The sequence below is a fragment of the Crocodylus siamensis genome, chromosome 3 (genome assembly GCF_052110815.1).
Source record: "Crocodylus siamensis isolate JL-2025a chromosome 3, ASM5211081v1, whole genome shotgun sequence".
Lineage (NCBI taxonomy): Eukaryota > Metazoa > Chordata > Crocodylia > Crocodylidae > Crocodylus > Crocodylus siamensis.
The window spans coordinates 146,138,280-146,164,839 of record NC_143397.1 but is presented as its reverse complement, the minus strand read 5'-3'; the positions used below and the strand labels follow the sequence as shown (position 1 = coordinate 146,164,839).

Here is a 26,560-nt window from a genome sequence, read left to right as displayed (position 1 = left end):
GTTCAGCACGTAAAAATCCAACACACTTGGATGCCTAAGAGAATCAGGAAATTCTACACCAGGAATCCAAAAGAAAAGGAGGCCCTTGAACTTTACTTTTTTTGGCAGGGCTGGCATCAAGGGCATCTGAGGAAATCCTCTGAATATTTTCTGGTACAACTTCTGAAAAAGGACTTTGCAGTCTCTAACTCCTGGATCTGAGCTCCAATTGGAATACCATACTATAGCAGATTAGGCAGAGGGACGTGCATAGCTCCCCTGGAAGCTTTTCCCTCTGTACCTCACCCAACATGAAGCTGTAGCTTAAGGTTGCAGTAGATCCTTTCCTCTTGTTATTTCAATACAGTTTATTTAGTCCTTGTTGGAAATTACTAACTCATAATAGAACTCCTGTAGAATTCTATATTGCATCCACTTAAGTACAGCACTAATTCAGTATGATTATAGCTATTACAATGAATACCAACCTAGTTTATAATGATTGCTGGCTCATTTCAGTGTTGTTAAACCCCAGGGTAACACCTTATAAGTACTTTTCATTGATGTCAGTGGTTCATTGAAATACACACTATACAGTATGAACATAGGGTGTTTTTATACATGCTCTGGGAGTGTGGAAGGGGGTGCTTTGGAAGCGTCTCTATCAACATCCTCACACTTCAAAATGGCAGCGGGAGCACTTTAACTAAGCTCATTGAATGAGTTTTAATTAAAGTACCCCTGCCACCATTTTGAAGCACAGTGACACTGATACATGAGATGGGGAGGTCAAGCGGAGCGCATTAATTAGCACACCCCAGCAGACTCGATTAATCAAGTCTGCTCTGACACGCTGTAATTACATGCTGTACAGGCACCCATTGGGACAACTTTTAGTTTAGGCCTGCAGCTTAACCGCAATCAATGGAAGTTGAACCTGATGTGACCGAGGCTGAATCTAGTCTGTATAATATAAAGGTCTTTTTTTTATGACCTTCAGGACATCTGACTAGTTAATTGTGCTAAAATGATACTTCTAATCATATTGGCATAGCTTTAAGTAAAATTTATGCACAATTATATGTGGACATGGTCTTCAGAGTAGTATGCCTAAAGTTAAAGTCATCAAGGGAGATTTTCAAAGGCACAAATGGTAATTAAATACTGGGTTCCTACTGACTTTGAATGGAAGTTAGCCATCTAATTGCCATTTGTAACTTTGAATCCCTCTTCCTCTTGCCTTCCCAAGTCTTCACTAAGATCCTAAGTAAGCAGCCTGAATCTGAAAAGTAGTAAGCCACCAATTGCTTCCAATGACTTTAATAGGGCGTTGCAGTGATTAGTACTAATGTCTTGCATTCAGAACTTATCTAACTATCCCAACTATGCAGCTGGTCCAATAAAAGATACCTTAAGAAATCCTTGCCTCTCAATGAAGATCAGGTCACTTATTTAGATAGCAAGATAAGGTGGTAGCAGTCTAACTTCAGGCACATCCCTTTGCAAACCTAGGCTTGTATGTATAATGTACTCACCCCCAAACAATCTAGCTTCTGAAGATATATTCTATATTCTCACAGGTTACTTTTATAGAAAAATCTTGGGGGTTTTTTTGAGACACGTGGCTTATACTGAAAACACTTTAGCTCTTTTACCTAACTGTACTTCAGTAACAGCAACAATAATTTATCATACTAACTATTTTGAGGGCAAAAAGATAACTAGCAAATAAATGACTGCTCTGTTTCGTAAAGAAGGAAGAAAACACTGAAGAGCTCTATGATCCAGCTGAAAAATATTTAGATGGGAAATGTCACAAAACAAAAATCACTTGCAGGTGGATCTGAGGGCAGTTGTTAGTCTTTCTAGTCCAAATTTTGTAAGTGAGGTCATCTTTCTGGTGCTACCTTAGAAACTGGCCTTATTCTATAAAGGACATTGAATGATAACACTGCGAGTCAGCTGACTGCTGTGTCACAGAGCTGCTGCTTTCTACATTATCGCAACTGCCAGAGCTCTTAGTGCTGCAGTTTTCTAGTCGCAGTGCGGCAAAGCAGACGCATAGAACCAGGCACAAAGCAACACAGATTTTTTTTTGGGGGGTTTTGCTCTTCTGGCTTTTTATATGAGGACAGTGTACCTGTGTTAGCATAGGAGCAGACATACAGCCTGGACGTGCATGGTGGCTTCTAACTTTGCAGCATTTTCCAGCTGAGCAGTAATTGCTTGAAGCCTTGTACCCAAATTGCCTCTGATGAAGAACGGCTGGGTTCCCACTTTGTATACTTAAAGTTTTGTATGGCACGATGATATAGCTGCAAGAATAAGACAAAGGAGATGGTACTTGTCACTGTCTGTCTGACTGGGGCCTTTGCAGCCACTCCACTGGCGAAGCTGTTTAAATATCCCAGGCTCACATATAAATATTGGTAATATAGATTGCCGCAGGTTCTTACATCAGTTAGAGCAAAGCTCAAACAAGAAACCAGACTCGCTGACCTAAATCAATCCCAATCTTTCTGGATACGGGGCAGCAGTCGGCTAGCAATGACACAACCAGCCATCAAGTGGAGAGTCTCTGGGATTGCAATTTTTATCAGTTGGAGCCTGTGAGAATGAAACACTCCACTTTTGGTTATCCAATTGCTTCTTCTTTTCTTTTTTTTCGTTCCCGTAAGCAGCTACTAATTGTGCTCGGTCTCTAAGTGTATATTTGTGTGGATTAGTTTGTCTCTAATGCAGTCCTTATCTGCTTTTGCTGGAAATCGGGGCACCAAGTCAGCTTGCTTTAACAGTTGTTTCTTTCTGCGTGATGCTATGCAACTACACTGACAACAAAGGAGCAAGCACAAACCATCACTATTTTCTGGGCTGTTACAGGAACATAATTCTTGTTTGATATGATGCCCTCCTTTTTTCTTTTCTGCCTTTTTTTAATTCATCTAATTGAAGAACCTAACAGACATCATCGTGGATGTGGTTTTTAATGATTTGGAAAAGACAGCCTGTGGAGACTGCGATTTGAGACAGCAACACATTTAGGTTATTGCCAATTTGAAATACTTGGTTTGTGAAGCACAGCCCTAAGGGACAAGCTCAGTATCTGAGCGAGATTGTAGATAAAGAAATAAAAATGACAAGCGTAATGGAGGTTCTGCAAAAGAGACTGTCAGAGAATCAGTTCATGGATGGCAATTTCACCAGTCTGAAACTGAATAATTCATAGAATGAAATTACCCTGCTTTCACCTTTCCATTTAAACCGGCATGATCTGAATCTCTAATAAATTTTCAAGATAAAAGTAAAATGCCAATTTGAATCTGAAGAGCTTTTAAAACCAGATGCTGCATCCTGAATCTTTCGATACCTTTCACAATTATCCTGTGAGAACCGTACTTCATCACGAAGCACCATTACCAGTGAAAATTACTGATTACAACAGCAACAATAGAATACCATCAAATGATCTCTAATTTACCTAATTTACCAAGGCTGACTGTGTGCCCATCGTGTGTCAGCATGTCTGGCATCGGATCAATATCACACTGGAGCAAAAATGTCTCAGTATATGGCTCATCTTTGTTATCTTTAACTTTGGAAGCACAGAAAAAATGTACCTGCTCGGTTAAGCATTTTTACAATTGTATGTGTTGTATGTTTGTTTAAGTATGTCATTACTTCTCCATGATTTTGTTAACTCCCAGTTATTGGAGGGTACTATGTTACTAATTCATTTATATTGTTTACTTAGGCACAAAGACTGCAGCAAATAAGTATTAAGACAGAGAAGCCACACTACTAAAACAATAGTGATACATCTGTAGATTAATTCAATATGGGTTTTGTGCCTTATTTGAATACTTACCTGTTTTTAAGATAGAAATCTTACCTGGCATCGCTGGTCCTGGTTGTATTATGTAACAAGTATTCAGTTTTAAAATGTACACAATAGCCATAGTCAGAAAACAACTGTTTTTAGCACTAACAGGATTCCCTCCCCCCTGACCCCACACACGCCATTCAGCAAATATACTGTTATTATATATATACATGCTCTGTCAACATGTGCTGATCATTGGAAATCTCTGGCGGAAAGTAACAACTTTTTTTCTAACAAGCTGGGAAACATGATGCTTCGTCAGAACCTGCTCTCATTATGCCATTTTGAGAAGCTGTTCTGGTAACAAATCTTCACTTGGGAAATGCCCAGTGTAGTTGTTTTATAGCAAGACACAGGACTTCTGGAACAGTAAGTAGCATTATACAGTATGCTGGTTCCTACAGCTAAGATACAGGAAAATATTCTAAAGTGCATTTTCAGATTGAGTTCTTTCACTAGAATAACTACACGGAAGAGTGGGAGAGAGGAACAGAAGGCTAGAAAAAATCATTCCTTATGGAGATATTTGTGTCTGGTATTAGTACGTGTTTAAGTTATATGCCTCAATTTTGTTTTTTATTCCATAAGCAGGTCTATTTTGTCTTCAAAGAATATTTTTTTCAAAGGAAATAAGGGGTAAGCAGTACTTCTACTTAATTACATAAGACTGTCTTATTTACTGTTTTATTTCATTTGTAGATAAATGCAGATTTATATCATATAGTTGTATCTCATGGCATATTTAGTAAGATTTTTACTTGTACATCTCCTAGTAAAAATAAATAAAAAAGTACATTGGGTTAAAAATGGGTGCCTTTAATACCTTTTAAAAAAAACATTTCTAGGTAAGAAAATATTAAAGATTCTTTATGTAATGAATTCCGAATTGAATAGTGATTTCTGTTTGGGATTTTAAGTCAGTGTATCCTTTTAATAAACAATTCTATATAAGTCTGAGTTTGCTATATAGAAGTCTAGTCTGTATTGCAACTGTTTGTAGAAATGGCAGAAGGTTTTTCAGCTTGTATTTTGATAACAAAGGATTTGAACAGGAACAAAATATGCTGGAAAAGTTTAGGGTTTTTTATATTCGGTAGCTGTAATTCAGCAAACAGACTTTCCTAGGCAACATTATCTGTAGTTGCTGAACTACCAGGAATTAATTAATACAACCAGTGATGTGTACTTCATTTTCAAGTGGTATTCAGGAATTAACAAAGAAAGGTCTTTGTATAGTGCATACTTCTCTTGTATACTTCTCTTAGTAAAAGTGTGAAAACTATGCCATGTTACTATGGTAATAAAAGCAAAGTATTCAAAGATAAATGTTTATAATCATTCTATATTTATATATATAATAATATATATTTATTTGACATTGGTATCTATATTTAGGATATAAAATACCATAATAACTAATTCTGCACATAATAGCATGGATGATTCTAAAATGCAATATAAAAATAAGTACCGATAAATTTTTATTATTATAATACTTCAGTTTTGCATTGATTTGTCGATCACTGCAGTTCTGCACAATGCTTGTATTCACATTTTTATACCAGACTCATAACAGTGATGATGGTCTGTGGAGATCTCGCTGGTCACATGATGCTAGCTGTCTTAAATTTCTAGCTACAAAATGGCATTCAAGGAGAGCTAAAAATACACTCAATAGCTTGATTTTTTTCCCTTGAATTTTCAGGGCCTGATCCAAAGTCCTTTGAAGTCCAAACAAATGTGAAACAGATCTTTGAATCATCACACCCTTAATGGGTCACTTGGTTCCTTTTGTAGTTCAAAATCTGTGTCATGCTTCAAAATAAGCAATGTTAGTAATAAAACACATTTTTGATGATGTAATTGCCATAAGGAGGTCATGAGGTTGCTAGTAAGAGGGGAGCTGGTCCATGAGGTACACTGTGTTCTAAAAGACGATGCATTCTGTAAAAAGTTTAAGAACCCCTGTAAATATATTAGGTCTGATGAATATTTAAAAGCAGGCAGCACTGGAAGGTGCCTATAAATATACTGCTGATGCAACTAAGAGCTAAAATAAAATTTAAACGCTAAAAACAACATGACGTTACTATCATTTATACATCACAAACAGTGTTCAAAACATAATAAACATATATATACAACATAAACAAAACATATATATAGCTGTAGTGATAAATTTCTAGGAATTGTGTAAACCGTTAATAAAATAGTTAAACTGGTTCATGGTGGCATTCAGGTAATATAATGTAGCCTCTCATTTTGGCAGCACTGATTTAATACTTATTTTTATGTTATCTTATGTAATAAGGCGATTAGTTCTGGCTTTTGTACTACTTTTGAAATAATACATTTTTGTGCATTGAACTACCCACCTGAGTGAAGTGACTTACACGTGCCTTTGTGTGATTAGGCCACACAGGTACACTTGGGTAGTGATCCTCATTCTCGCATGTGTAACAAGCATTACTGGGACCAATTCTACTAACAATAGAAGACAGTGGCAAAACTTTCATTAACACCAGTGGGAGCAAGACTAGGTTGGTTTCCTATAGCATGCTCATATCTGGACTCCTTTTCCACCTTTTTAACTGACCTAAGCCTAGTCCTGCAACTTTTCTCCCTACTTGTTTCTCAAGGAAAGTTTGTAGGTTTGTGTTTAACACAGTGTTAGCTTCTGGTATAACTTGAAGGTTGCCCCAATTTCCATTCACACACAGAGGTTTCTAGGAATATGACATAGCACAAGTGCAAATATACCTGCACCTAGCTCTACTCACACTTACTGCAAAACCAGAAGCGGTATAGCCATGTCTGCAAAGAGATGTGCTAAACATGGTGATGCTGCTTCCAGTTTTGTGCTCACACGTGCAGAGCTAGCTCAGGTATCTCAACACCACACTTTCATATTGTGTAGACATACCTTAGGCTGAGTTGCATGGTACTTTAAATTTGGGCCAACTAGTATGTCTCAGTATGACTTGATGCTCATATGCTACTGATTCAAATTAGCAATGTAGCAGAGATACATTACAGGCTATAGCTCCAGTTAGTTCAACTCATGAGACGATAATCTAATTACTAATCTAATTATTCTCTACTGCTTTTGTTGCTTTACAGTATGGCCATTCCTGTTTGAGTGATGCTAGTTTGAGCTTAGTTAGAGTGAAACAATTTAGGTGGAATAATACAAGATCTCTTTGCATAGACATACCTACATTTGGTGTGCTTTCAAAAGAAGAACCTTTCTAAAGGGCAGCAGCTGGTCCATCCTTCTTGTTATATGTGAACAAGCTGAGAAGGATTCAGATGTAGTAAAACCACTCCAACTTTTATCATGGATAAAGCAATGTTAAAGTTAGAGTGCATTTTACAATTGCACAAAGAGAATGAAGAGACAAATTAAAAATATAGCTCAAGCTTAACTATAGAGACTTTATCACACATTGCCATAATATAATAAATAATAGCAATATAATATAATTATTTAGGTCTTTATACTTTTTTTCCTTGTTATACTTGTGCTCCATTTCTTTGTCCAGATTTACCCCTTTTAAATGCAATTAACAAGGCAAGTTTTGAGCTCAAGATGGCTATTTGCTTAGATGTATAAAGTTGTACACAGTGATCTCAATCTTGAGGATGAGTACTTTTAGATGACCATTTATAAACTTCTGGAGTTAAAGTCTTCTCTCAACTCCACTTCATCTACTGTATTATTTCAGTATCTCTTATGCATTTGAATACATTGCTAAAAGGTTTTGTTGAACCTTCAAAAGAAAAGCTTCATTAGGGTAGCCTGATTCTGGTATCTATGGAAGTAAATTTGAGGTTTACTATCAACTTCGCTGGAGACTGGATAAATCCAGAGATTTGATTTTTTTTCTGAAAAAGAATAAATGTGTTATACCATATATCATGAAAAGTATAGCATTAATATTACAAAGACCAGATTCATACTGAAAAGTTTTGATGGTTTAAGTATGAAAATTGCTAAACCTCCTGTATCAGTATAAAATACTTACAATGCTGAAGTTTATGTTGGTTTAAGGAATTGGGATATACTATATTAATATAAGCACTTCCATATGATATAATAATGGCTATAGCATGACTTTTATCTGCATAGGTATGTCAGGCAAAAAAAGAGAAAAGAATAATCATACTGTAATCACCATAACAGTGCCAGTAAAACTTAAACATAGACCAATCCTAAGAAACTTGAGAAGTTGTAATTATGCTAGATTAATTAGTAATAAGTAAACAGAGAAGGGGAAAAGGCAGCACAAACAAACTAAGAATTTGTAATGGATACACTTACTTTCATATTTGGCCCTTTTTCCATTACATAATTATGAAAGTATTCCTTTCAAACTTACCTATTTCATAATTTGATATAATCCAAAAATAAAGAATCACTACACCCTCCTGTTATTTCATACTGAGTAAATGAAAATTATTGAGGAAATCTGATAGCATTACCCCTTGCATACTACCTCTTGTAAAAGACCGTGTCTGATTAAATTTTTTATGAGTCAAGTTCTGATTTACTCTCCCATGAAAATAAAGAACAGGGGGGATAGGGCCAATCTGAGAGCAAAGACAGGATGTAGTTACCATGTTGCCATCCTGGCTCTGCTGTAATCTGTGGACCTGATATTCAATCTCTTTGCTATGAAGAGTAGTTTAAAAGTGATAGCGAGAGAGAAATTATCTTGAGTTCGACTGCTGATGCACTAATCTTTCTATGCTCCTGTCGGCACTCTTCTTTCTTTAGATTCCTCTTATTACTGACATAAATAATTGGGTGAACAACTGTATCAGACATATAGCTGACCAGGTTATTTTGAATTGTGGTAATACCAGGGAACCAGAGTCAGGGGTAAAGAATGAAGTGTGAAAAGTAGAGTAGGAATTTATCAGAAGACCCTGCCCTGAAATGTTTACTTGCATTTAAAATGGCATTAGTTTATGCCCATTTGGATAAGAGGGGACCCAAATAAAGTCTGAATTTGGCCACATATGTTTTTAGCCTATAGCTGTGTGTGCCTAAGAGTGAACAAAGAGAAACTCAAGTATAAATTAATAAAGTCTTCAGGCTTTTCTTAACTGTAGCAGCTGAACTACTATTAGTATCTAGGGAATGTTTTTATAATGAATTTGTGGTTGCCGATAGTTTTTTCATTTCCATAATTCCCTAACATGAAAGCAGACAGATGTTTAGTTTATAGTTATATCTGTGTTTATGCACGTACATTAAAAAAATATTCTGTCCAAATGTTCTATGCACCCTACAACATACCATAAAAGTATACAGATGCTCTAGCAAAAGCAATGCCATTCAATATGACCATAACCAGAAACCAGAGTTAATCAAAGGCAGTAGCCATCCTCCTCCTTTAAATTAAGCCCACCACCTTCACAATTCTCTTGTTGCTTCACATGTATGTTACAGAAGCTAAGGTTTGCAATGGACTCTTAATTCCTAAAATTCAAGCTATTTTTGACCAGTGACGGGGGAAGCAAATTCCAAAGTGGAAGGTTGCATAAGGAGAACCTTGTCAGCAATCCCCCTCTTCTTTCTGTAGTACTGGGGCTTAATCTTCAATCCAGCTGATGATCTGAACTACAGAAGTGGAGCCATTTTAACTGTCCTTAATTTTCCTGATATCATTAGGTGATGGAAATAAAACCTCTTTCACTTACATTTCTCTTCTTGTTGAGGCCTAGCTTGCTGTGAAGAACTGGGTTCTTTCAGCGAGATGCTGAGCACTATCAGCATAACTAGGCTGGGGCAGGAGGGGCAGCACCTCTGAGTGCTGCCTTAGAGGGGTCAGCAGTTTGGCTCCCTCCCCCGCAGGAGTCATTCCTGTGTCAGAGAACTGAGCAGGTGCAGCCAGCAGGGGCAGCACCATGCCCCACAGGGCATCTGGAGGGAGTGGGGAGTGAAATGACATCCCCCCTCTCCCAGGAGGCTTTGCCATGGGAGGATCAGCTCTCGCCCCCTTGGCGGGGCGTGCCAGGAACAGCCCCTGGGTGCTCAAGCTACTGCATGTGCCTCAGTGGCAGCACCCAAAGCTCATGTTGCTAGTAGATGAAAAGTAGCCATGGCAGCTGCCACACAAGTGAGGAGAACCCCAGCAGGTAACACTTCTCTCCTTCTCCCCAACCTCTCCCTCCTCCAGCTCCTTTGTGGTCAGCACAATTCCCTGCCCCTCTCCCCAGCCCTGGATGCTGAAGGAGCTTGTTACAGATCTGCTGAGCGCCCTCAGCTCCCAATAAAGTTACTAAGTGGAGGACTGTTCAGTTCCTTTTAGGATCAACCCTTACATACACGATTTCTTTGAAGACAAATGTCAGAGTAGCAGCAGAGTGCTTTGCATAATTTACAGGATTGTTGAGCTCTAATCAAAAAAACTCCAAACAAGGTTCTGTAATAGATCAGAGCAAGAATTACTGTTTTACAATTTAGTCTGATAGGACATCACTCATAGCTAGTCAGTCAGAATGAGGCTCTCTGGAAAATAGTTTACACAACCCTATAAGTTACAAGTTTACACGGACAGGCAGACACACACACACACACACACTTAATTTGATTGCCTCTACAGTGAAGTCTTTTCTGTCGCCCTCCTTTCTCATATATAGTAACTGTATGATTGGTTATAAATAATATATATACATACATATGAGAGAGAAAGAAGGAAAGGAGGGTAACAAAAAGGCTGTTCTCTGTGTGTGTGTGTGTGTGTGTGTGTATACACACATGTCTATCTGTGAATACACAAGTGTATATAAAATGTCTGACTGTCTTTCTATTTAAAATTAAATACCATTTTTTTCCATACAAACTTGCAAATTCTCACCTTTGTAAGAAATCTGGTGACCTGTATAATGTGTAAGTTCAGACTATATGATGATAATTGGTCCCTTTTCTGGCCTTAAAATCTGTCTGTAAAGCCATCACATCTCTCTTAATGAAGGAAAGCAAAGACAGGCATTCAGCAGATTGAGTGTCCTGCTAGTTGCTGTGCAGACAAGATGTTTGTCATTTCAGTTAGTTCATGGATCGCATCCCAGTCACTGCCACAGAGTTCCTATTAGATATTACTCAAGTCACTGAAACCAAACTTCTCACTTGTGATAAATTGTGTTTTTCCATCCTTTCTGGATGCCTTAACAAAAGAGCTCTGGATCTGACTTGGAAAACTACTGAGCTCTCTCAGCTGTAATGGCACCTAGGCTTAGGGGACACAGGCAGTGTCCAGATGTGCTTGGACATTTGTTCCCTGGGGACAACTAGCAGCAGTGTGCCTTGTGCCACCACTAGGTATCCCCAGGGAATGCCCATGCCACATGCACACTGGTGCGTGGCAAATTACCCCAGGTGGATTAGGGGAGGCCCAGGGCTGGCCCCAGCAGCCTTACCTAAGGTTCTGGGGGCCTCCCAGGACTACAGCCGCACCAGTCCTGCCAGACAATGCCTGGCTGGCAATACAGCATGGCTCTGGCTAGCCAGGCTCCAACTATGGGTGGCGCACACTGCTGTTGCATGCGCCACTCCACTTTTTTTTCTGCGGGTTTTTTGACTCCTGGATATCCAGGGGTCAAAAAAAACCCCTCCATGCCGCTCTCTTGCAGTGTAGAGAACAACTGAACGTGCTGTATGTCTGCAGATATGTCTGCAGCACCACATGCCACATGGCAACACTCATCTGGACACGGCCACAAAATGCAGTGTAACGCTAAGCACTCTGAGAAGTCAGTTCCCTAGGCATGTCAGAATTGGGAACTTGGTATTAGTGGATGCTTTTGACTTCAGCCTCCATGTATCTTCATTCTCTCTAGGTAAAATACGGAAATACCATGCCTTCACCTCATAGAGATGCTAAACTAAACTAATATTTGTCAACCAGATACTATACATAGACATGCCAGGGCAAAGCCCAGGAGTAAATTTATTATATGGTATCAAAAGTGTAGGGTAAGCAAGGAATGAAGTCACACAGTAAGTGAGGATAAAAACTACTTAATTGTTTCTCAGTAAGAGAGAGCTGTCTAAACTGTCAATGAATTAGGCAGGGGTCTGTTAGAAAAAGAGTATCTCACCAGATAATTAAAGATAAACACTAACAGCCTGAACTGAAGTTGCACAGACTCTATATTGACCTTGACATAAATCATCAGCCATGCTGAAACCTTTAAATCCTATACAGACCTTTGCCATTTCAGCTATCAGAGGAACTGATGGAAATAGTAGGTTGTTTTTTTGTGCGTGTGTACTGGAGTTTCACTGATATTTGCAGACAGTGGAAGAATCTCGGGGAGGCTCAGAAATCTCAGGGTCTGTTGCAGCAGGGGTGTCAAACATATGGCTTATGGGCTGGATCTCACCTGCAGAAGTGGGAAGATCAGGTCTTTAGGACTTCTTGCAGGTTGGACCACCCACCTCTGAGAGCCAGATTTGACCTGCGGGGTCATCACTGTGGCTGCTGAAACTCTTGTGGGGGGGTGTTCATTCCCCCCGTTTCAGTACACCCCCACAACCCAGGAAGTTAATGCCACTCACCTCCCTCCCTCTTTTCCCCTGCTGCCTATTTTAGTTGCCAGGAGCAGATGGAAACCTTGAGTTCTGTAGCAGGTAAGATAGCGGGGGAGGTGTGTGACATTAACTTCTTAGGCTCTGGAGGTGCACTGAAACAGTGGGAATTAACACTAGTTTGGAGCAGTGTTAGCTCCCTGTGTTATGGAGTCGCATGGCAATTATGGAGGTTAATGCTGTCCCCATGTCTCACAGGCAGGTCGTCCAGCCTGTGAGAAACCCCTCAGGACCCAATGAGCTTGACACCTCTGCATTTCAGGATCTTGAGGGGAGTGCTATAATGAGCCTGTTTTTCTACCCATTCCTTTCAAACACAATTCCTTTTGTCCATTCCCTTATTTCATTGTTCCCACCCTATCCCTTCCTTACCTTCTCATTCTCCTCACCGAGCCCGTTGCAGTTTCTCCCCCTCAGGCAGTCTCAGTTCTCTTGCCTCACCCCTCAGGATTTCCAGGCCTAGTTTTCATCCTCAACCCATCCCAGTTTTCTTTCCCAGCCAACCCCAGCTCTCTCCTTCTTGACTCCTCATCTGATCTTTCTCCCAGTCATCTCTCCTGGACCGTCACCTCCCAGCCACTATTTTATCTCTGTCCACTGGTTCCCCAGTATCTTTACAGACTGTGTCCCCAATCTCAGTGCCTCCAATTTGCATATCAGCCACTTGGCTGGATGCAAATTCCTATCTCCTCCCCCACCCTACCACATGCTACTGGAGCCGGTCCCTAGGTCCAGTTCTTGTCCCCTCTTCTTTCAAATCAAGCAGATTCCCCATCTTTGTTGTCTGAGACCCCCCCGGCTGGCATTAAGAGCCCAGTCAAGACAGTTTCTTTGCTCTTAATTCAAAGTGTTCAGACCTAGTAAGCTCCTGAGCACCTCAGAGCAGCAATTGGAAGTACAGTTTTCTTCATCCCAGGGTTGAAGCACATCCAGGGCAGACAGAAACTAGAGAAAGACCCTCAGCATGGCAAATTTTTGCAAAAATGGTTATCATTTGTTAAGTTATGAACAGCTGAAACATTTACAATGTGAAGTGGAAGGTCACCTTAAGAGTAGATGTGATGTTGCATGCATATATTAGGCTTGAAAATAGGAACAATTCATATGCATCTCTCTTTAAGGCTAGGGGTGGAGGTAGTAACTGGAAGGCACTTACCCTGTGTCAGCTGCTCTGTGGTAGCCTTTCTATGTATCTGTTCCTATTCCACACTAAGTGAAAGCCAGACAGGGGCAGCTTAGTCCTCAGTGAAAGCCACTAAGTGACTGTATTATCATCAGTCTGTTGCTGCTAGGCTAAAAAAAAAAAAAAGAAAATCTGTCACAATGGTAGACATTCCAGGCCACGTTTTCTAAAATACATGCCTGAGTTGCATGCTCAAGCCGAAGTAAAAGTGCACTTTTAATTCTTTGATACTTTTAACATGGCAGTTCAGAGCTCAAACTCTATTGCCTGCAAAAACAAGAGCTAAATAAATGGATGAGCTAGGGGAGAAGGAGTCAAACTATTTTCAACACAATCAGGGCTGCAGTTTTCACTGATTACAAACATCTGTTTGGGTATTTCTACAGTGCTGGTCACTGTGTTATCTGGGTGTCATAAAAAAATACTTTTTCACATTTAAAGATCTCCAGAGGATTGAAAAGCACTATAATTGTAACGTTCCACCCACACTTTCCTATAAATTAATTTATTTAGATATCTGACACCACATATTTTGAAAATACTTTTTTTTTGTTTTCTATTGTATTAAAGTATATATTTAGAAAATAATTACCTTTGAATTCTACCTGACCAAAACGAGAAGGCAGGAGAAGAACACATCAGAAATGCAAAACAAACTGAACAAGTGCAAAGAGAATAGAAATACCTAATTCATATTTTGTCCACTAACATATGCGTATTCAGGCAATAAACTGTTCTTTTATAAAAAGCCCCAGACATCTTTTGCAGTCCCAAATAAAATTGGAAAGGTTGCCAGTGAGAAGACACTTGGAACTACATAGGAAAAGACTGTTGATTATAAATATAGATACAGATCCTAGTCAAACATAGCATATAACCATAATATTTGGCAAGACAGAGACGATTTATCTGAGGATATTAAATGTGTCTTACAAATAGTAATGATTTAAGCCACTGTAAACAGCCTTGTTTGGCAGATAGACATGAGCAGTAACAGGAAAAAAACACAGAAATGGTAATATGACCTGAGTCAGTTTATACAAGAATTCAGTGGTAAAAAGGGGATTGGAACATAGATGTCCTGATTCACATTTTTATCCACAAGACCTTCAAGTTTCTTTAGGAATCAAATGAGAGGAAAAAGGCATGCAGGCAAAGAATTAGACTTTCAAAGGAGTAGATATTTCAGGAGACTAGGCAAGATAAAATATAGTTAACATGTGTAAAAACTTGAAGAAAATTTGACTTAAAAAGGTTCAGTTAAAATAAATATGATTTCAACAGTACTACAAAAATATGCTTACCATCTATTAATTTTTTCCTGATTACAAAGGCCATTGTTTGTTTGCATATACTATAAAAAAACTTTACCATGATGAAAATGATTGTACAAATAAGAATGGACATGTGTTAAGGATTCAAAGGGCATGGATGAATGCAAAGTTGCAAATAGAACACTTTTGATCTTCATTAAAATCTGAAACAGGTTATGCAGGCATCCAGGACAGTTGTGTAAACCTCTGGACAGCACAGATCCCTAAGGCTAGGGACAGACATTCAAAAAGCAGAGCTTGAATTGATTCAATTTTTGCAGGTTAGTCTAACTTGCCTAGATTGAACCAATTTGCAAGTGAATAGACATTCAGGAAATGCAGACACATGCTCGTAGTGGCTTGGGCCAGAAGCCAAGCTGGAGCATGCCTTTGGCTGTAGGGAGGCCGTGCTGGGGGCAGGGGGAGGAGGAGCAGGGAGGGAGCCGGGTGGAGGCATGGCCAGCCCTGGCAGTAGCCTCAAGTGAACTGGCCAGGGAAGGGATTTAATTCCTCCCTCCCTGTCCCACTACCAGGGACCCAAGCCAGGCACTCCCCCCTCACTCCTGGCACTCCCCCCTCACTCCTGCAGTGGCAGGGGCAGGGGCAAGGGCAGAGGTAGAGCCAGATGCCAGCCAGCATGGCCCCTTGAGAGAAAGGGGGTAGGAAGGGGGTTTATTTTCCCCACTGCCCCTGGGGGACCAAAGCCAGGGTCTGCCTGCCCCAACTGCCACCACCACCACTTATTGCTCCCTGTGCAGGACAAGTGGTGGAATAAGCTGAACTAAGCTCTCTCCCTTCCCCCTCTACCAGACACTGGAGGGAAGGAGGGAATAACCCCTCTCCCTGCTCCATTGCCGAAGAGGGGGGTAGGCTTCAGGACAAAACTTTCACTCCCCCGGAAACCATGAGAGGGGCTGCTGCCCCCATCACAGTCCCTACCCCCTTGCTGCTCCATTAGCAGGGGCAGGGGCACAGCCAAAGACTGGCTGGCATGCCCCTCTTAGGCGAAGGGGCAGGATGAGAGATTATTTCCCCACTCCCTCTGGCATCTGGTGAAGGGGGCAGGGAAAGAGCTTATTCCGCTGTTCACCCCACACAGTGAGCAATTGGCAGTGACAGTTGGGGCAGGCAGACCCCAGCTGTGGTCGCCCAGGGGCGAAGGGGAGAATAAACCCCTTTCCTGCCCTCTTTGCCTCAGGGGCCCATGCCAGCCAGTGTCTGGCTGTGCCCCTTGTCCTCTCCCTGTCCCTGCAGCAGTGATGGGAGAGCGCCAGGCAAACCCCAGCCCAGGTCCATGCCTGTGGGAGAGGGGGATGAAATTAAACCCCCTTCCTGCCAGTTCACTTGAGGCTACTACTGGGGCTGGCCATGCCCCCACCACTGGAACAGTGACAGGATAGATGCCTGGCAGAGGCTGCTCCACCCCTTCCTGTCAGACCCCATCTAGAGTCTGTGATGGCAGGACAGGGAAAGAAACCTCTTCCCTGCCCTCTTCACCTTAGGGGGACTGGAGTCCAACCACACTCCCTCCCCTGCCTGCCTGTGCTCTGGCTAGGGAGCAGAGGGGTGGACCAGCCCTGCTCCACCGGAGCAGAGAGCACAGCCCTGCCCAGGGCTGCAGAGCATACTTGGATGCTGGGGGACTCTGGTTTAAGTTAAACCAGGAAGGGGTCTGGGACAGAAGTTCCATAAACCAGTTTGAACTCAATCAGTTAAATCTGATACTACATTCAACCAGGCTTGTCTCAAACTGGTTTCGGCCATTTTGAAACTGGTTTATGTGCATTGGACTTATGTTCCGTTACAGGTTTAAACCAGTTTCTGATCACTTAAACTGGTTTATGTGTAACTTCTGTCCCTAGCCTAAATGTTTAGTTACTCATCTGAAAATAATTTTGTTCCTGGACTTTAAGAGTTTTGCATCTTACTATGCACAATCCATTTTCAGCCCTTAAACTCCTTGATCCATTCTTTATATCCTGCAGACCTTGAAAAATTTACCCCTGGAATTTGAAAACACATCCAATTTAACATGACACTGAGATGTGCACAGATACCATCAGGCACATTTTCAGAAGTAAACATATTGCAAAAATATTGACTTTTATTGACAAATTGGACAATTTTAATGGTAACTCAATGCAACCCCCACATGAATTTTATCTTGCTGCTGGCTGACCCCCACGATGACTCTGTGCCTAGGGTAAGTGGTGGAATAAGCCTCCTCCACAGATGCTGTAGGGATGGGCACAGGAGGGGGCTTATTCCACCACTTGTCTTAGGCACGGAGCGAGTGGTGGTGGCAGCTGGGGCAGGTAGACCCCACTGTGGTGCCCCGGGGGCAGAAGGGGAATAACCTGCTCCCTGCCCTCCGCCTAAGAGGCCCTGCCAGCTGGCATCAGGCCCCGCCTCCACCCAGCCACTGGAGTGGCGTGGGGGGAGTGACCAAGATGGGGGCAGCAACCTCTGTCCTGGTTTCCCCAAGCACAAGCCCCTTCCTGGCAGGGGGCCATGCTGTAGGGCTAGGAAAGCTGCTGCAGACTGTGGCAGCAACAGCAACAGCTTGGAGAGCTCTGCTTGCCTTCGAGCCCCGGTGCTGCCTGTGTGCAGTCGGCCACAGCTCTGCCCACGCTGCAGTGAGACCCCCCCCACTGGGAAAGGGCTCATGCTCCCCAACAGTATAACAGGGGCTGCTGCCCTCTGCAGCGGCCAGGCAGGGGCACAGCCAGATGCTGGCCAGCAGGGTCTCTTAGACAGGGGGCAGGGATGGGGGTTATTCCCCTCCCTCTAGCATCCAACAGAGGGGGCAGGAGGGGGATTCTTCTGTCACTTGCCCCAAGCAGGGAGTGAGCAGCAGCAGTCAGGGCAGGCAGGCCCGGCTGCAGTCCCCTAGGGGCAGTGGGGGGGAATAAATGGCGGCCTGCTGCTCCTGCAGCAGCAAGGGAGGAGCACCCAGAAGACCCAGCTTGGTGGGTGGAACAGGGAGGGGGAAATTAAACCCCTCTCTGGCCAGACCCCCACCCCTGCCTGTCCCTGCTCGACTGGGGAGTGGAAGAGGAGGGCCAGCCCTGGAACAGATAGCCCAGCCCAGAGATCATGCTCAGAGAGCTGGCCGACTCTGGTTTAAGTTAAACCAGGAAGAGGTCTGGGACAGACATTGAACAAACAGGTTTGAGCTCAGTCAGTTGTCTGATGCTACGTTCACCCAGAATTATCTCAAACTGGCTTCAGTCATTTTGAAACTGGTTTATGTGCACTGAAAGTCTGCTCTGTTACAGGTTTAAACCAGTTTCTGCTCACTTAAACTGGGTTTTGTGCAACGTCTGTTCCCAGCCAAGGAGTACTAACGTAGGGAAAGCTGGGGCTGTTGCAAAAGTACAGTAGGAGCAGGGTGTTCTGAATGGGTACATGGCATGATAGGAGCCAGAACTGGTAGTGTTGGGCCAAATATGAGATGCACCACTGATCTGAGGCCAACAGAACAGGCCTTAGATGTTCTATTCTAAGCAAGACAAATTAAAGTGTCTTTTAAATTCTGGAGCGGCTCTAACATGTGCTGGAGCGGCTCTAACATGTCCCATTTACCCCCAGATTGCCAGGATAAGGAGGGTATTTCACCCTGCTTTGCCTTCAACCAAATCAGCTACATTTAATGCTGAGGATTGCATCTTCCGAGTTAAAATTTCTTTTCTTGTAGCCAGTGTTTCATTGTGAACCTAGAAGCTTTGGCAACTACTAAATCCATATCAATTCATTTTTATCTCTTCTCCCCAGACAGCCTTGTGTATTTCACCTTACCCTAAATTCTCCAGGAAACTGTAGCCTGAAACCACACTTCAACTTACCAAAGATAAATCAAGACCTGTACATTTCCAAGTGAAATTAAAACTTTAGAAGTTGCATTTGTCCACTAAGTGCTATTGAGATGAGCAGACTAAACTTCAGAGGTAAGCTTCATTCTTTAACTGCTTTTTCTTACTGGTTCCTTGTCCCCAGCAGGTCTTCCTTAGGTTCCAAACCTGAAGCCAAAGGAAATAAAAATCACTCCAAATCAGACTTTATTATTGTAAACAATTATTTAAAACAATTCAAAATGTAATTTGATAAAGGGGAAAGTAAAACAAAAATGCCAGTTCGTAGTGAGTGTTGCATCAAACACTTGAGTGACAGCCTCAAATACTGAAGTTTGCTGTGCTCACGATACCAGGTTCTATTTTTTCAATAACGTGCTTTGTGGATCTATTTACCTACTGCTTATATCTACAAAAAATTGGTTAACACAACACATTTTCATCAAGAAGGAAGTACATATTTTATTACAAGAGCCTTAACTACATCGTATGAACTGGTTTGTTTTTTTATGGCTGTGCTATTATTTTGGTCATTTTCATTTTGAAACCCGTGTCTTTATGGGTTACTGTGAACAACTAGTTAATACATCCACACAATATCCATCACACAAGTTTCCCTCACTTTATGCTGTACATGTGTTCCTGGAAAACGGCACATAACTTGAATTTGCATAAGGGGAACCCACTTTACAATATAACAAATAGGGATACATTCCAAGACCACGACTGCACTGCCCCCCAAACCTATCTCTACCACTTTTACAAGACAATTTTGGTACCCGCCAACAGCAGACAGTACACAGAAGCACAGGGTGGTGGTGAATGTTACTATAATGGGGATGGCAACTACAGAAACACATTGCAGACAACGAATGAGAAGCACAGATCCACACAGGAGACTATATTTTGGTCCACATCACTCCCACAATGCACCGCACAAAGCAGCTGACTGCAGGCTTCCACCACACTGATCGCATGAGAGTGAATTTACATTGCAGATCACCAATTTTTGGTATAAAAAGGATCATTTAATAAGAGCTAATTTGCACATACAGAACCTGCATAAAGTGAGGGAAACCTGTAAACAATAACAGAATTGTTGGTAAAGAACATACAGGTATTGTTTCTTCCTAACAACATCGTAAATGGAATTTTACAGAAGTGTGAGACAGAAGTGTGAGATGTGAGACAGAAGTGTGAGACAGTTCATTTATAGTGAGAATACGTGTGTGTGTGTTTACATTTTAGGATGATAGAAACTGAATTTACAAAATGATTATATATGTGTTTGTTTTTAAAAAGATTTTTTAACTTATTTATATTTTGAAAAATACAGATAACAGCATTGTTTTATTATCTCTTTTGCCAACTTTTTTCTCCCAGCTTCATTCACATAAGAATCCTGTCTAGTTTTCAAACAACAGCAGTCCTTTAAACAGTATAGTACTCTGGTATAGGTTTGAATATATCAAAGAACCACTGTAGTGCTTGTGATACACATACGTAACTTAACAACAGGGGAAATGGTTGAGTTTTCAGGGCCCCTCTATACATATAGGAAGAGGCACAATGAGATCTAATGTACAATCCATACAATTGTGCCTTCTGCCATGCCACACATGCATGGCAGGAGTCATGATTGTGGGATCATGAATCAGAGCCTATCACACCTTACTGCTGGTACGGGGGAACCTGATGTGGACTCCCCCTGCACCAGCAAGAAGTTAATTTTCCTGTGTAACCAGTCAAAATTAATTGCATAATAAACCAGGTAATTGCATAATACATGTAACGTGTAGAGGGCGCCTCAGAAGAGTAAGACTACAGTAGACAACCTTATAAAACTGTGTTAATGTTGGTTCTCTAGGCTAAGACATAAATAACTATAATCTCAGTAAAATTTCACTGTGTTTATGGAATTTTTCTCTTCATTTATAATTTTGATTTTGGAAGACAATTTTCATGAGTCTTGAAGAAGAAGAATTTTGTTTTTCTTACTCAGATGCTGATGTGCTGCTTTGTTATTACCTTCTTATGTTTGCTTCTTTGTTCTTGATAATCAAATTGTGTCTTCCTGTAGTGATTTTTATTTTTGCCACTGCTTCCTGATGCTACTTCAATCTAACAGTGCCTGGTCAAATGTGAACTTACAAGTCAAAATTTATGGGGGTGGTATAAATATCTATGTAGACATTCTTCTTTTATCTTGGTGTCTGTTCTAGTACCGTATCCCACAACTAGTGCAAACTGACTCCCAATCCGTGACAGTGGAACCCTTCAGTTGCTATGTGTGTCCGTACTGATATCACAGTCTTTGACAATGGAGAGGACCAGGCCAGGACAAAATGAAAAGGAATAGAAACAATGAAGTGTAAAGCAGCATAGAAATTCGAACAGTACACATTAGCATTTTTCCATTAAAAATACTTGCTTCTAAGCACTGTAGAATGATTTGGTACCTATTTATCAACTTAAATTGTTTTCATATTGCAAAACAGAACCTTAATTACAAAACTCATTTACATATGGATGATTTTTGCTTGAACAATTTTTCTAATGTATTATGCACAAACATAATTTGCTTTCTGTTGTTCCACCTTGGGTTTTCCGAAAACAAAAGGCTATTTTGGAAGGTACAAGGACAAAACCAGATTTGCATTCATATTTAATTTCCTTTACATCCCACTTACATTTTCCCAGGGCCCAGATGGTAGCATATTCTTGGATCACATTCCATCTTGTGTTTTTAGAAGATAACCTTATTGAAAATCACAGTGCTCTGGGGCATCTACTAATTTTTATTACTCTTTCCTTCCCTTCCCCAAATAGTTTTTTTTTTTTTAAGGAGAAATTGAGATAATCTTTTTAGCATATGAAACTCTTGAGTGTACCCATGAAATTTGAACACATTGGTAGTCAATTGCAAAGTTAAAAATGTAGGCATAACTTATATATATACACACACATATATCTATATATGTTAGAGAGGAAACTTACTGCCCAGTTCTACTGTTAGTGCACAGTAGGCAGTTATACACAGAATTGGAGTGCCTGTATATTTAATTATGCATATTTGCATGCAACTGTCAACTTATATTTGCAAAAAATAAAAAACTATACATACAAATAGATATGTGCTTGACTGCAGTTAGAGACTACATTTTGAACATCTAAAATGCTGTACCATGCATTCTTTTGTTAGTTCGTGTTATCAGTCATCAGAAGAGGAATACTGATTTTTATAAGCAGTTATCAAGTACTTTATTTAACTCATTCAAATTCCATGGTATGTTCTAGTATGGTTCCATTTGACTTATAAAAAATAAATAATCTTTTCCTTCTTTCTATTATAGGAATGATTTCAAAAGGACAAACTTTGTGATTAATTAAGAGAACAAACTAGGGAAGTCAACTGGACTGAAGATCTCAAGAACTCAAAGTGGAGGTCAGAGGTGCTAAAACTAACTGGAATTTGAATCCAAAATCTGGGGGAGAGGAGGGGATCCTGCTTGAAAAGTGCTCTGGATCTAACCAGATGAATAACCACTTTCAAACAGGAAATTACAAATATACAGAGAGCCTGCCAGGGGTGGAAAAAAAATATCAGCTGAGAAACTTGTGGCATAGAGGTCAAGAATCTTACAGATAAAGTGAGACTTGCCAAAAATCATGGTTTTTTTGCCCATATAAATAAGAAGAGAACAGGGAAAGGAAAAGGGACTGCTATAAAATGAGGACAGAGTAGACAATAAAGAAAATTTAGGTATGGCCCCAAAATCAAAGCAATGCTTTACTTCATTTCTCATTAAGGATGCTAGTGTTGACTACTGGTACAAAGGAAAGATAGCTAGTGGGAATAACAATCTGAGAAATATAAATGATAACATCCAAGGTGAAATCTAAACTCAAATAAGGTCAAGCACTCCAATCAGTGGGAGAGGTATAATCTTCAGGCAAGAATTCTGAAAGAACTGGCAATTAGATGGCAAGTGTGTTAGCAAACATTTCTAACACATCAAACCAACAGGCCTTTAGTTGTCCAGTTTAGTTTTCTTTCCCCTGCTATTTTAAATGTGAGGAAATAATAAAGTCACAGATGTAAATGGAATACAATGCAATGTAGACGTGCTAAAGGCAGATCATGCCACATTAATTGCTTGTCTTGTTTGATTATATAACTGAGTTTCTTGACAAAAGAAATATGGTACAGCTCATCTGTCAGGACTGCAGTAAAGCATCTGACTTGGGTCATATGGGAAAATATTAATTAACCTTGAGGAGATGGTATTAATACAAGACTTGTAAGGTAGATGAAGAACTGGCTACTGGGAACATGGCGCTGGATAATGTTAAGAGGGGAAGCATCAGGCTAGCAGAGTTGCTCAAAAAACTGTTTTCAGCCTGCCTTTACATAAGATTTTTGTTAATAACATGGAGTGCTGGGAGCTGCATGCATGCCACACGAAGCTCCCGCAATAAAGGTGGGCCAGGTAGGCTGTACTCCTCCCCCACATGTGCAGTGCTGGCTGGAGCCACGTGCCGCTGCATGCCTGGCTTGAGTGCCCAGAGTACCCTGCCTGCTGGTGCAGCCGGCAGCAGAGGCTGCGCGCAACCCCACCCCTGCCACTTCCCCACTTGTTGCCCGGAGCAAGCAGGAGTCCAGAGAACCTGAGCCTGTCCCCCAGAGGCTGCAGCAGCAGCATCCCTACCTGGATGCTGCATGCTGGCTCAGCCAGGCCCTGCTGTCCATAAGGGTGGGAGTGAGGCACAATAGGGTGCGTTGAGAGGCGGGGTGTATACCTAGGTGCCTTGTTCCCACCCTTGTGGATGGAAGGGCTGGGTGAGGTACAGTTCATTGGTGGGTCCTGCGGGCCAAATGAAAGTGCCTCCACAGGACACATTTTGCCTGCCCATGATTAAGATGATATATAATGTTCTTAATATATACGTATAGATATGTACATATATGAACACACACACACACAGTCACATACAATGTTCTACTGTCAAGTACATAATTCAAGATGCATAGGAAAACACTGAAGTTATATGTTTATTTGAACACAAAAAATCACAAAGTATAGAATCATTGCAATTACTGTGGCACTCACTAATTTAAAACTGAAGCAAATTAATAGGTAGCTCATATCGGGGACACAGCTGTGTCAAATTTCTTTTGTCTTTGTGGCATTCCTTGTGAAAGGAGAATTGCAGAATTGGTATGTCAAAGACTTTTCAGGAGGTAGGGTAGATTTGTGCCTTATAGGCCCCCACTATACATGTAAGTAAAGGCCCAAATGAATTCAATGCCTGATCCACACAGTTGCGTCTCCTGGCATGCCACGTGTGGATGACAAGAGGGGCGATTGTGGGATCATGCATCAGAACCAATTGCATCTTATTGCCCGTGTAGGGGGAGCCTGATCCTGGGCTCTCTCTGTATTTGCAAGAAGCAGACACCCATGGCTGGGATCCGCCCCCTTGCTGAGAGGGCTCCCAGTCATGGGGGCCACGTGCAGCCAGGACCCAGTGTCCTGCAACTCACAGGGCTCCTGCTCCCAGCTGTGCCTCATGCGCAGCCAGGACCCAGAGCTCTATGAGGCATAGCCAGGAACAGAGTCCTATGTGGGCCTGGGGTTTTTTACACACCCCTGGGCCTTGGGGATCATGGCAGCTGATGGGCTCCCAGCTGTAAAGGAGACCCTGCTCCATGTGCAAATTAAAGCTTGATAGCAACCAGCTATAAAGTTAATACACTTTTTCAAGGTCTAACATTATAGCTGGTTAGAAGGTTTTATTGTGTGATAGTTACTTTGCACCTGTAACATGTACAGGAGGCTATAGATTAACTAAATCAAAATGTATGGTCATAAACTACTGTGAGACCATTTCAGGCTGGACATAAGGAAGAATTTCTTTACTGTCCGAGCCCCCAAGGTCTGGAACAGTCTGGCATTGGAGGTGGTTCAAGCACCTACATTGAACACCTTCAAGAGCGAATTGGATGCTTATCTTGCTGGGATCCTATGACCCCAGCTGACTTCCTGCCCTTTGGGTGGGGGGCTGGACTCGATGATCTTCCGAGGTCCCTTCCAGCCCTAATGTCTATGAAATCTATGAAATGTATAGCATAAATAAGCTTTCGTAACCAGGGGCTTTCTTCATCAGATTCTGGAAGTCCTCTGCTTATGAAAGCTTATGCCAAAGATCTTTGATTTACTTTGTCTATAAAGTACAAATCCACCCTGCCTTCTGCCTAACTTAAAACTAACATGACTAACTACATCTCAAAGACTTTACAGTCATGTTAAGCTAACTTAATTGGGTTAAAAGGGTACTGGAGAGCTCTGGTTTTGTGGACATGCATCTGAAAAAAACACTACCATCATTACAGAGAAAGCTATTTGTTATAGCATATGACTGGGGTTTTTGCATGCTTGTTTCAAGGGTAGTATAGGCTTTGTATAAGCTGAAACCAGCAGAAAACAAACAGAAATGTTGCTGGGGGAAATATCCAGCGCACTGAATGCACCACACATGATGTAGTATACAATAAGAAAATTTCACAAGGACTTTAACATAACATTTAGCATAAACTGTAATGGTTAAATTGTGGTATTGTGCACATAGTCATTTAGGGGGAAAAGATACAATTTAGTGATTTAGACCGCTGACCATATTTTTTATTTTACTCATGTAATCCCGGTGGCATTTTTGTTTGCTTGTTTGGCATAAGCTTTCATGGATACATTAAGTATTCAAAAGCAATATTCTAGAAATCATTCCATTTTGACTTGGGCTGCTAAGTCTTGTCATGGTATAATCATGAAAGGCTTGGGTCACCTTCTATTGCTGTAAGAGGAAGTGCTTGAACTGAAATTGAACTTGATCCTAAAACTGTAGAATACTGATGAGTCCATACCAGTCTTTAGGAGGTTTTTAGTATATAGTCCACTTAAAAATATTTAGGTTTACTGATATGGATTGTGCTATATTATGTGGCGTTAGGAAAATTCAAGATTTTTAACCAGCTAGTTATCCTGCTTACAGAGACTAAGTTTCACTCTGTACTTACATTTATACTGTTTATTACTGCTGTAGGATGCAAAATATAATTAAAAGGAGTGCATTGATACGAGGAACTTTAAATCAGCTGTGCAGATTTCAACAGACTTTCTAAAATATATCTAAAGTTCAGTGGGGCAAAGTCTGATTTACAGGAGTTATTTAAATTCCTTTGTATTACCTGAAAGATATTTAGATATGACTGCAACCTTTTGGACATGTATCAGTTTTTAAGAACTCTACTGTGGGTACTTGTACATTACAAATCAGTAGCTTCCTGAAATAGGGAGCTGAATGTTGTACATGAGGTAAAGTTTTAGGGAAAGATTAAAAATGAGGATTTCAAAAATATCCAAGTGATTTACAAGCCCAAATTCTAATGATTGAAAATTCCACCCTAAATCTTTTAGGAATTATAATAACTATTTTACTGAATAACAGTTAAGCTTATTATATTGCTAGATGTCCTGTGATATATAAAACCAGATTTATTGATATGCGTGACTACAGGGAACAGAGGACTAATTTCTGCTAAACAAATTAGTAAGAATTTTCTTATCTTTATTAGGAAGAAATGTGGGGAGGGTAGAGGCATGCAGTTCTAGTACTTTTTTTTGGAGGGGGAGGGGCAGGGCCAAACACAGGCATGGGTGAACCGGTCAGCCGCTCGGGAGCCAGACAGAAAGTGGG

At 41.0% G+C, this 26,560-nt stretch overlaps 2 long non-coding RNA genes across 2 annotated transcripts in view; one reads left to right on the top strand and one right to left on the bottom strand.

Moving 5' to 3' along the window:
* Positions 1 to 1,868: 1,868 nt before the first annotated feature.
* LOC149868952 (uncharacterized) lies at positions 1,869 to 22,242 on the top strand. The gene is made up of 3 exons (XR_016441363.1): positions 1,869 to 4,495; positions 18,729 to 18,901; positions 22,159 to 22,242. It is a non-coding gene; the product is annotated as an uncharacterized LOC149868952 (long non-coding RNA).
* Positions 13,599 to 26,560, bottom strand: part of LOC149868951 (uncharacterized) — a 76,735-nt gene continuing 63,773 nt past the window's right edge. The window contains exons 7-8 of the long non-coding RNA XR_016441364.1: positions 18,800 to 18,973; positions 13,599 to 13,751 (exon numbers count right to left, since the gene is read on the bottom strand). This is a non-coding gene — a long non-coding RNA (uncharacterized LOC149868951). The remainder of the gene's footprint in view (positions 13,752 to 18,799; positions 18,974 to 26,560) is intronic.